Source organism: Gymnoscopelus braueri (genome assembly GCF_963280865.1).
Source record: "Gymnoscopelus braueri genome assembly, chromosome: 20".
NCBI lineage: Eukaryota > Metazoa > Chordata > Actinopteri > Myctophiformes > Myctophidae > Gymnoscopelus > Gymnoscopelus braueri.
Window position 1 is genome coordinate 32,944,275 of NC_137622.1, and position 9,727 is coordinate 32,954,001.

A 9,727-nucleotide genomic window follows, 5' to 3' on the forward strand; every position below is an offset into this window, starting at 1 on the left:
TAATTTTATCAGCTGAATTTACTCAAACTGGTGGACTGGATCTAAGTTTTCAATTCATCTTATGGCACTGAGAACACTGAATTGAGGGTATGTATAAACACTTTCCTTGTCAAGTGGAGGATAAAATGTAAGGGATAATTGAAATGTAATGGATAATTGACGGCCAGTTATTGTTGAGAAATAAACACAGACAGGGTTATTATTCCCTGGAATAATCAGCCTGAAGGGCTTTATTTCTCAACATTGACCGGCTCAATTATCCCTTGTAATAAACCTTTAAGTTATCTCAGTTGACCTTTCAAACGCATTTTTATAGACAATTGACACACATATTCATTAAACAAAAACATCTATGATGCACAAACTTGGACACATCATCAGTGTTGTTTCCTGGAGTCACTGGGTGTTTCGGGTCTTGCAACAGACACCCTCCTCCAGGCGACCCGGCCGAGGCTGATCAGACCCCGGCCTGTGTCCAAGTGGCATGCTACTGCCCCCACGGTCTCTAGAGGGGAAGTTAGAGAAAGTGCTAATTGGGGGTTAGGGTGGCTGGTGAGATGTTAGCAGCAGGTGTTGGCGACACTAGGAGGCTCAGTCTAGGCACTGTGGGTTGCCTCCGGGCCTGGCTCCTCCTTTGTCTGTCCTCTGCCTCTCCAGATGTCACCACGCTCTTCGTGGTCATCACCCAGTCTGCTCCTGAATGTCACCAGTACTCCCACTCCCACAGTTTTACAGTAAACAATAACATCTACAGATGCACAAACTTGGACACATCATCCGTGTTGTTTCCAAATAGTCTTTTTTATTAATTGAACATGCAACACATTCTTCACCTTGAAGGAAACATAAGACACAACATTAAATGCACAGATTAGATCTGATAGCTCAGCTGATGGATGTACATTTAAGGTGATTTTTTTTGTGATTACGTTAACTACACTAATCTCTGGAAAAATCCATATTTGACTAACGGTGACATTCTATATACATATCTATTTATTTTTAAAGCCATATCAGGAATGCTCCCCCCTTATATTTGTTCTATGTTGGTTCAGAACCCTGTTACATGCCAGACCCGCTCGAGTGATCTCCTGACGCTCAAGGTTCCTTTCGCGCAGACAGAGTTAGGCAGGACAGCATTTTCTGTCAGTGCTCCATCTGCCTGGAATGAGCTCCAGAGGTCCTTGAAAATCAAATCACTTCCATCTTTAGGTAGTTTCAGGGAAATGATTTCCAACATTTTTGTTCAGGATTGTAACTGCTTTATTTAATTGTTTGATTATGATATATCTGTTCTAGTTCTTTGACTATTTTAGTTTTTGAGTTCTTTCTGTATTCTGATTCATGTATTTTATTGCTGTATGTGAATGTCTATTCCTGTTGATTACTGTGTTCTGTATCTCGGCTACATTGAAAATGAGGGCCTGCCCCTCAACTGTACTCCGAGCTGAAATAAAGGTTATGATGATGATGATGATTCTCATCAGCTGTCTGTATGATCTTGAGCACAACTTCAATCCTCTCATAGTTATAGGGACTGAGCTGCAGGAGGAAGGTATTTTTCATATGGAAAATAAATACAGTCATTATCCAAAAAGTTAAACATCACAAAAGCATGCAACAGGGCTAGATTAAAAAAATGTTTTACAATCACCATCTGTAACAAAAGGCTGACTGAACAGGACATAAATCTAGGAGCCCTTTGTAATAATCAATAGTCTAATGATGAACTGTTAATACGAAGCGTAAACAATAAACGAATTAGCGGTAGAATATAATCTCCCAATGACAGACCTTGAGCATGGCAGCACTGAGGCTGTCAGTGAGGTTGGTGGTGCTCTGCAGCATGGGAATGATCTGCAGGACACGTTCCAGGGCATCAGCATGGCTCAGTGGCTGCACATCTTCCAGGCCTATCCCAGGATCACCAACTGCACCAGCGTCTTCCTCCTCCTCCTGTAGCAGCAGCAGGGTTGTGATTTAGCGGTTGATCAAGTCGTCTCGATCTAGACCAAAGGTGCTGTTGGAAGCAAAGGGGAACGTCAACGTGTCAATCTAATCCAGAGGGACTTGATGCATGCAGCAACTCCCAGTGATCATTTTAGTCGACAGCATCAACAGTCTTGCACACAGCTTTGTTACATGGCACAGGGATAACATAATGGAAATAGACATCCAATACAGTTGTGAAGAAGACCAATGTGTTAACATATACTGTATTGGTCCTTTGTTGTACACTTTACGGTACTATACACACTGGGGTTTAATTCATGTGCAGTGAGCGTTGTTGTGTTCAGATGTGAATATGGAGGGATCCGGTGTTGTTGTGCTACTGCCTGTTCACCGTGAATAAATGAGAGTTAAACGGAATAAATGTCATTATTATTAAGTCGAAGTCAACACAATGAACTGTTGGCCAGCAGACCTGCAGTACTGGAGGATGATGTCAGGTGTGATGCTCCTGTTCTTCACCAGAACTGGGATCAGAGCACTTTTCTTCTCTGGGCGCTGGCGGAAAACAGACCGGATGATATCTACAAGCAGGAAAAGACATGGAGTTAAGAAAGGGCAACAGATAAAGGGACAACTTCTGATATTTATGCTAGTCCATATCTGAACAATAATATCAGTTTTTTTAAAATAAAATTACATGGAAATGACTTCATGAGAAGTTCTGAAATCCATACCTACATAGGGCAAATATCTGTTGCCCTGGCTCCAACCATGCCCACAGCCTGACATTAGAAAATTAAAAGTGGATGATTACAAAAAAGAAATAAAATAGGACGTGTATTTCATTTGTTCCCACTGGCATTGCTACAAAATGCTAACAAACTTCCAATTGACATTTCTAAGTAATCGTGTGCCAATTTAAAAACTATTTAACTTAACTATTCCTTTAACAGTTAACAGAGATTAACAGTCTATGGAACCAACTTTTTACAAACAGTGAATGGAAAAAATACATTGATATCTAAAATTCTCTATTACTACAGACTGCATTCAGGACAATTCAGTCATGTCATGTACAAGAGGATGTACAAAAACAGCCACTCGTTTTGGCTCTGCTGCCGTTTTCTGGGGCTGTGCCTTTGAAAATAATGAACAAACTTAATCATGCACTCCACTGTTTATAGATTTGAGGAATTCCTTGGGTCTCTGCACCAAGAAAACGTTGACTACAGAAGCGTTATTTTGACATTTTATTCCTGTGTGGTATGATGCTTTTGACTATGTTGTATGCGTTTTATTTCTTTTGTGAATGAATGAAACCATTTCATCATACCAAGATTTTGCTGTAGTTTTGCTAGGTGCTGTCAATAATCTTCCAAAGTATTTTGAAGAGTGGCTTTGGATAGAAGAGTGCAGAGTCCAGTAGCCAAGTCACAATCCACCTCTCTCCAGTTCAATACCTTCAACGAATATATAGAAAATAAACATACAAGTGATCATTTCTACAGACAACTTTTCACGAGATCACAGGTGAACTCACCTTGTTCAAGAGGCCCAAAGCAACCACATTGAGAGACGATAATGTTGTTTTCTGTAGTTCTTTCACACAAGAATAGTACTGGATTAGTTTGTTCTTACCATAAAGCTGAAAGAAGAGTAATGAGAAAAAGGACATAATTCAATACCCAAATACAGATATTACTTGCAGCTGTCTCAAGCCAAGTCCAGATGCCACAACCTGTATGACCACAACTGTGATACTGCTGTAGGTTATACCTGTGTGCTGAGCTCAGGGTCCATTATGTTGGAAGTAACATGCTGCAAGCAGATGCCATAGGAGTTGGCTAGTACTCCAAGGGCCAGCTGAAACTGACTGCACTCCTGCAGCATCTGCAACATGTTAGACAGGGGACCCAGGAGAGGCTGCAGGTAGTTTGAACCTATGGGAGGGACAGGTAACATTTTTACACTACTCTACTAAAAGGGGTGACAGTGTGTCAGAATTACATTGATATCAGTTACTATTCTCTGAATAATAAGCAAGCACTGCACATTTCACAGAAACTCAGGTTAAGGTACGGGAAAGTTGGATGTAATTGTGCCAGTGTCATTTACCTGAGTCGCACACAGTTACAGCCTGACAGGCCAGGTTGTGGATGACAACTGTCAAGTCCAGGTCATCAGCAATCACCATGGACGCATCATCATTTAACATCTGACACAGCCTCTGGGCAGCAGTGAACAGTACCTTTCCTGTGCTGGGATTACAGTGGTGCTCATACAGCTCACTGTGTGGGGTAGGAGAAAATAGAACAGACAAGAAGTGAGCCTTTTCATTCACATTTTAAATAGTGAAGAATCCACATGCTCCAGCCCAGTCTGCACTTGTTATACATCGTCTTATTTTAGTGCAGAACCCCCCAAAATACAGATTTTTTTTTGTTGCTTTAAAGCACAAGGAGGACCCCTCTGTAGAGTTTTGGGTTGTTTAGTTACTAGTTAATTACTTTGTCATGGTGTAACTAGTCCAGTTGGCGAGATATATTGCGCTGTTGATTAGAAGTTAATAATCCAAACATAATCCCCTCATTGACTTTACATTGTATGGTGAAACATCTCTCAAAGTCACTCTTTTAGCATATAAATGAATGCAAACAAAGCGGATTCTGCAAATAAAGAACATCACAAAACCCAATAAGGCTTTTCCTTATTTTTTTTTATCCGGATACGCGCATCCAGTCTGGGTTTTCTTCCTACTAAGAATAGCTCAATCAACATAAAATTTACATTTTTATTTCAAACCAAATGCCGTACTGTTTTTTTTTTGGCAGAATCTGCTTTGTTCCTTCGTGTGCTAAAAAAGTGACTGTTTCACCATGCAATGCAAGTCAAAGAGACTTATTTTTGGATTAATTAACGGTGCAACAGAGCAAGATATCTCACCAATTTTACAAGTTACACCATGACAAGGTAACTACTCAACCAAAACCTCTACCAAAGTGTCAATAAGCGTCTTTGGGTACTTAGAAAGCGCTATATAAATTTGAGATATTATTATTATAACATTGTATTGTATATTGGCAGGGGCATAGTCTGTCAACAGTGCCTAATTTAGAAAACTAGCAAAAACAATGATATTGGCCAATATTATAATTATAAAAGCTGTGTCCACAACTGTTATCTGTGGCCTGGAATGAGTCTTCAAGAAGATAAGGTATGGAAACAATCTTGAGCAACAAATGTCTGCAGAGTGGACAACACAATTGTAAATAGGAATAATACAAAATAAATAAAGCCTTGTTTAAGCATTAGCAAGGCCTAGCTTCCTTTCTCTTGATTCCTTAACCACCCACACATTTGCTGACCTGAGGATCCTAAGGGCCTTATCCACCTTGCCCACCCCCAGGGCACTGCGCTGCAGTTGCCTTCCCAGACGACGCAGACCAGATTCGGTTGAGATGGTCTTGATCTTGCCATCAGGATCGTTGGCCACCACTGTGAGGGCTGTGACCTTCCCCTTGGATAGACGACTATTGTTTTCGTATACTGTGATACTCCTGGATCTGCTTTCGAACTTTGGGGTCAGCAATACTCAGCATAGTTGGTGGGACTCGGGAGTGAAGAATCAAATGATCAAAATCCTCCTGGAAAGTGTAGAAGTTAATTTGTAATATAGCACATTGCATACACCAGGGCAACTTAAGGTGCTTTACATAAGGCATAAAAAGGCATTTTTATACATGCATGCGCTTTTTTTTTAATTGTAGATCTGCTATTTTTGAAAAATCTTGAAAAGGTTTCCTCACTGAGCTCAGAAGCTAAATAGGAAATATTTGAATGTTCAATTGATGAATTCTAATCATAACTAAACTAATGGGGATCACCGTGCACTGTAATAAATAAAAAATCTTTAATATTTAATTAGTTTAGAAAACAATAAAATGTGTTTACAATGTTAATGTCAGGCAAGAAAAAGGTGAGAAAGCAAGTAAAAGCTAACTTTGGACATAAAAGCAATTTTAACTAAGTTTGCAAAAAGAGTACTGAACACTGACTTTAAACAGACTTCTAATAAGCTATAATGATTTCAATTTTTTTGCATTTACAAATAAGTTATTTACCTGTTGTGTTATGCACACATAAGCTTAACTTAGTGTAGTATATTGAATACGCCACACAATGGATACGTTATCAACAGACACAGGCTGCTTTGTTTATTTCCATGTACGGACACATACATGGAGAATGCGCACCAACATACATAATGCCCCAGTGGGCGGATACTTCCTACTGGCTACCTTTACTCCTAGTCTGGTGTACTTGTGCCCCCTCCTGTCCAGGCCCCGTAATGACAGTCAATAACATGCCTGGTAAACCCACCATATATAACATCTCCTTCCCCTTAAATTTGCACTACTGCCTGCTGTTTCCCTGACTATAGTGTCATCCACTAATAGTCTGTCTTTAACAGCATACACACAGTCACTGTAGTTTATGCCTAAGTTTAAGACATCAAAAACAATATTGCAATGTCTGTTCTGTCCCCCTTCGTTCTGTCCCCCTTCGTTCTTCTTTAAAGGCATACTAGGTAACGTTTTCAACAAAACTAAAGTTAAATTGTATATCTTTTGTGAGTGGCAAAAGTTTCACAACACCCACTCCATGAATTTCACCCCCGGAAGCCTTTTATTTATATATTTTATATTGAACGTGGACTGGGGGGACTTTCCCGGGGAAATGACGTCATCTGGCCGGAAAACGGAGGTGGAAATGCACTGGTTTCCTGTTTGGCCAGGAACTACCGCAACGGTTTCCTGTTTGGCCAGGAACTATCGCGCTAATAACAAAAATGAACCTCACGCTGATTTTAAGAGAATGTAGGATTAGAAGATCGAAAAAGAACAGAAAAAGAAAGCACAGCTCATGGTAACTAATGCTCCACTGGCTAAGAGAAACGATCCGTAGATAGTATAAAACAATTAAAAGATCGCTTTTTGAAACGCTTCCGGTGAAAACGAATGGAATTCTGGGTAATCGAGGACTTCGGAAATTGTATGCAGTGACGGTAGTGACCAGCAGAGGTTGCTAAAAATCGTTAGTTGTGAATTTGCATTGTACAACTTTAAATATATATATATATATATATATATATATATATATATATATATATCGGCAGAGAAATATCTCCTTTTACCTGACCAAGTCCTTCAAGTGATCTGGTGGTCTCGTTTCTCTGTGAGAGCGTATCAGCTCCCCTCCGGCTGCACCATTCTCTCCCTCGTCCTCCTCTGCCGGTGTCGCTGCTGCTATCCTGGGGGGGTCCCCCGTTCCCCTCCCCGGTCTCCGTGTAGTCGTTGCCCTCCGTCTCGGTTGCTGTTGCCGCTGCCGGGTGATCCATCTCCTGTCTGCTGAATAGTTGATCCACGTGTCTCCGGACCACTCTGCTGTTCCCCAACAACACTTTGTAAGACACTAGTCCAGTGATCTCCTGTACTAAACCTGGAATCTATCCAAAATGTCTAGTATACACTGTGTCCCCAATCCTAAAGTTACAAGCTGATGCATGCCTGTCGTGATATGCCTTCTGACTCAGCTGTTTTGACTCCACTTTCTGCAGGAGACAACCCCGTCGTAGATTGGGGGGTACTGCGATAACTGAACAGAGCCCTGTTCAGTTTTGTCTCCAATGTGTCACCTGAACTCTTTTTCATGAGGTCTTTCAAGATTTGTACAGCTCTCTCTGCTAGTCCATTTGAGAACGGGTGGTAAGGAGCTGCTGTAATATGTGCGATTCCGTTCTTTGCCATAAACTGCTTACTTGCCTCAATTATCTCAGGAATTCCATGTGTACTAAAACTGTTCCTCAGACAATTTAAAGTAGCTGCCGATGTGGCTGAACTCATATGATACACATCCATCCACTTTGAGTGTGCATCTATTATCACAAGAAACATTTTTCTCATGAAAGGCCCTGCATAATCTATGTGCATGCCTTCTCCAGGGTTTGACCGGCCACTCCCAGGGGTGGAGAGGTGCACTAGCAGCCTTCCTGTGCTCTTGACATCTGGTGCATGACTTGACCTGAGTTTGTGAAATGTGCAGTGCTTGCTTATTATTCAGAGAATAGTAACTGATATCAATGTAATTCTGACACACTGGCACCCCTTTATGTCCATGTCCATATTTGGCCACCACAAACTTTTCATTCGACTCATGCCTGGATGTGATTGATGCAGTTGCTCTAGCATTGCTGCTCTGCCTTTCTGTGGAATCACTACCCGGGCCCCCCACAGCACACACCCATCCTGAACACTAAGCCCCTTTTGTCTCTGTCGATAAGGACTAAACTCAACCCCCATGTTATCAGACCACCTCTTCAGTAGATACTCACGTACTCTCGCTAGAATGGGGTCTCTGCTTGTCCAGCTCCTGATCTGTGCATGTGTCATCAAGGGGAACTGGTCTTGTGCCAGCATCAACACTTGGTCCTCTACGAGAGCTGCCTCTGGACAATCAGGTAATGGTAGGCGGCTGAGAGCATCTCTCCATTATCCTTTCCCGCTCTGTATCTGATCTCATATTCATATGCTCTTAGTGTTACCGCCCATCTCATGACCCTTGGCGAAGCCATCTGGGGCAAAGCCTTCATCTCATTGAACAAGCTTATCAATGGTTTGTGGTCAGTGTAGATTTGAAACTTCCTTTCATACAGATATTTATGAAAACGTTTTACCCCAAATATCACAGCCAGCCCTTCTTTGTCCAATTGTGAATAATTTTTCTCTGCTGGATTTAGGGTGCGTGATACAAACCCAATGGGCTTTTCGGATCCATCCGTCATGCGGTGAGCCAGGACCGCCCCCAGGCCCCCCACACCATACGGTGACGTGTCACAGGCTAGTATCAACTCCTTGGTTTCATCATAGTGCACCAATACACTGCTGGACTGTAACAGTTCTTTTGATTGCTTGAATGCTAATTCTTGTTCTGGTCCCCATGACCATGACACCTCATTTCTCAGCAGCTTGTGCAAAGTAAAAGGTGCTAGTAATGTGGACAGATTTGGCAAGAACTTGTTATAGAAATTCAAGAGCCCTAGATATCCTTTCAGCTCCGTCACTGATGATGGTGTAGGTGCTTGCTGCACCGCTTTCACCTTCGCTGGCACTGGGTGAATGCCTGTGGTGTCCACTCGATGCCCTAGAAATGTCACTTCTCTCTCCATGAACTGGCACTTGCTTCTCTTTAAGCGCAGTCCCGCCTCCTTCAGATGCTGTAGCACAGAGTCCAGTATTTTTAGATGATCCTGGTCATCCTTTCCTGTCAGTATGATATCGTCTAAGTACACCGCTACTTGAGGGATGCCCCTTCACACCCCCTCCATAGTACGCTGGAAAATGGCTGGACTAGAACTAACCCCTATAGAGCACCGAAGTCCTGACGTGACTCGTTCATCCCCAGGTTTGCGGAAGTAATTTCTCTATGGAGAATAACATTGGGTCATCTTAGAATCGTCTCATATAAGAATTGTGGTCCAAAAATAAACACCGCGTGTCGGCGTTATTGTCAGGGAGGAGGTTCTTTATCGTTTATGATAGTCAGTCACTTATATTTGATACAGTCTGTTTCTGGCGAAAATGTAACTAATTCGGTAATTAGTTACATTAGTAACATTAGCGTTTTCTCACCGTCAGTTGATGCTTCATATCCATAAGAGTCAACCCGCCGGGGTCATTTGTTTATTTTTGGAACACAGTTCTTATTTGACGCGATA

General features: G+C 41.8%; 1 long non-coding RNA gene across 1 annotated transcript; it reads right to left on the bottom strand.

Annotated features, from left to right (window-relative positions):
* Positions 1-1,476: 1,476 nt before the first annotated feature.
* Positions 1,477-2,535, bottom strand: LOC308076074. The gene is made up of 3 exons (XR_013932247.1): positions 2,426-2,535; positions 1,795-2,006; positions 1,477-1,542 (listed from the first exon to the last, which is right to left on the bottom strand). It is a non-coding gene; the product is annotated as an uncharacterized lncRNA (long non-coding RNA).
* Between the last annotated feature and the right edge of the window lie 7,192 nt (positions 2,536-9,727).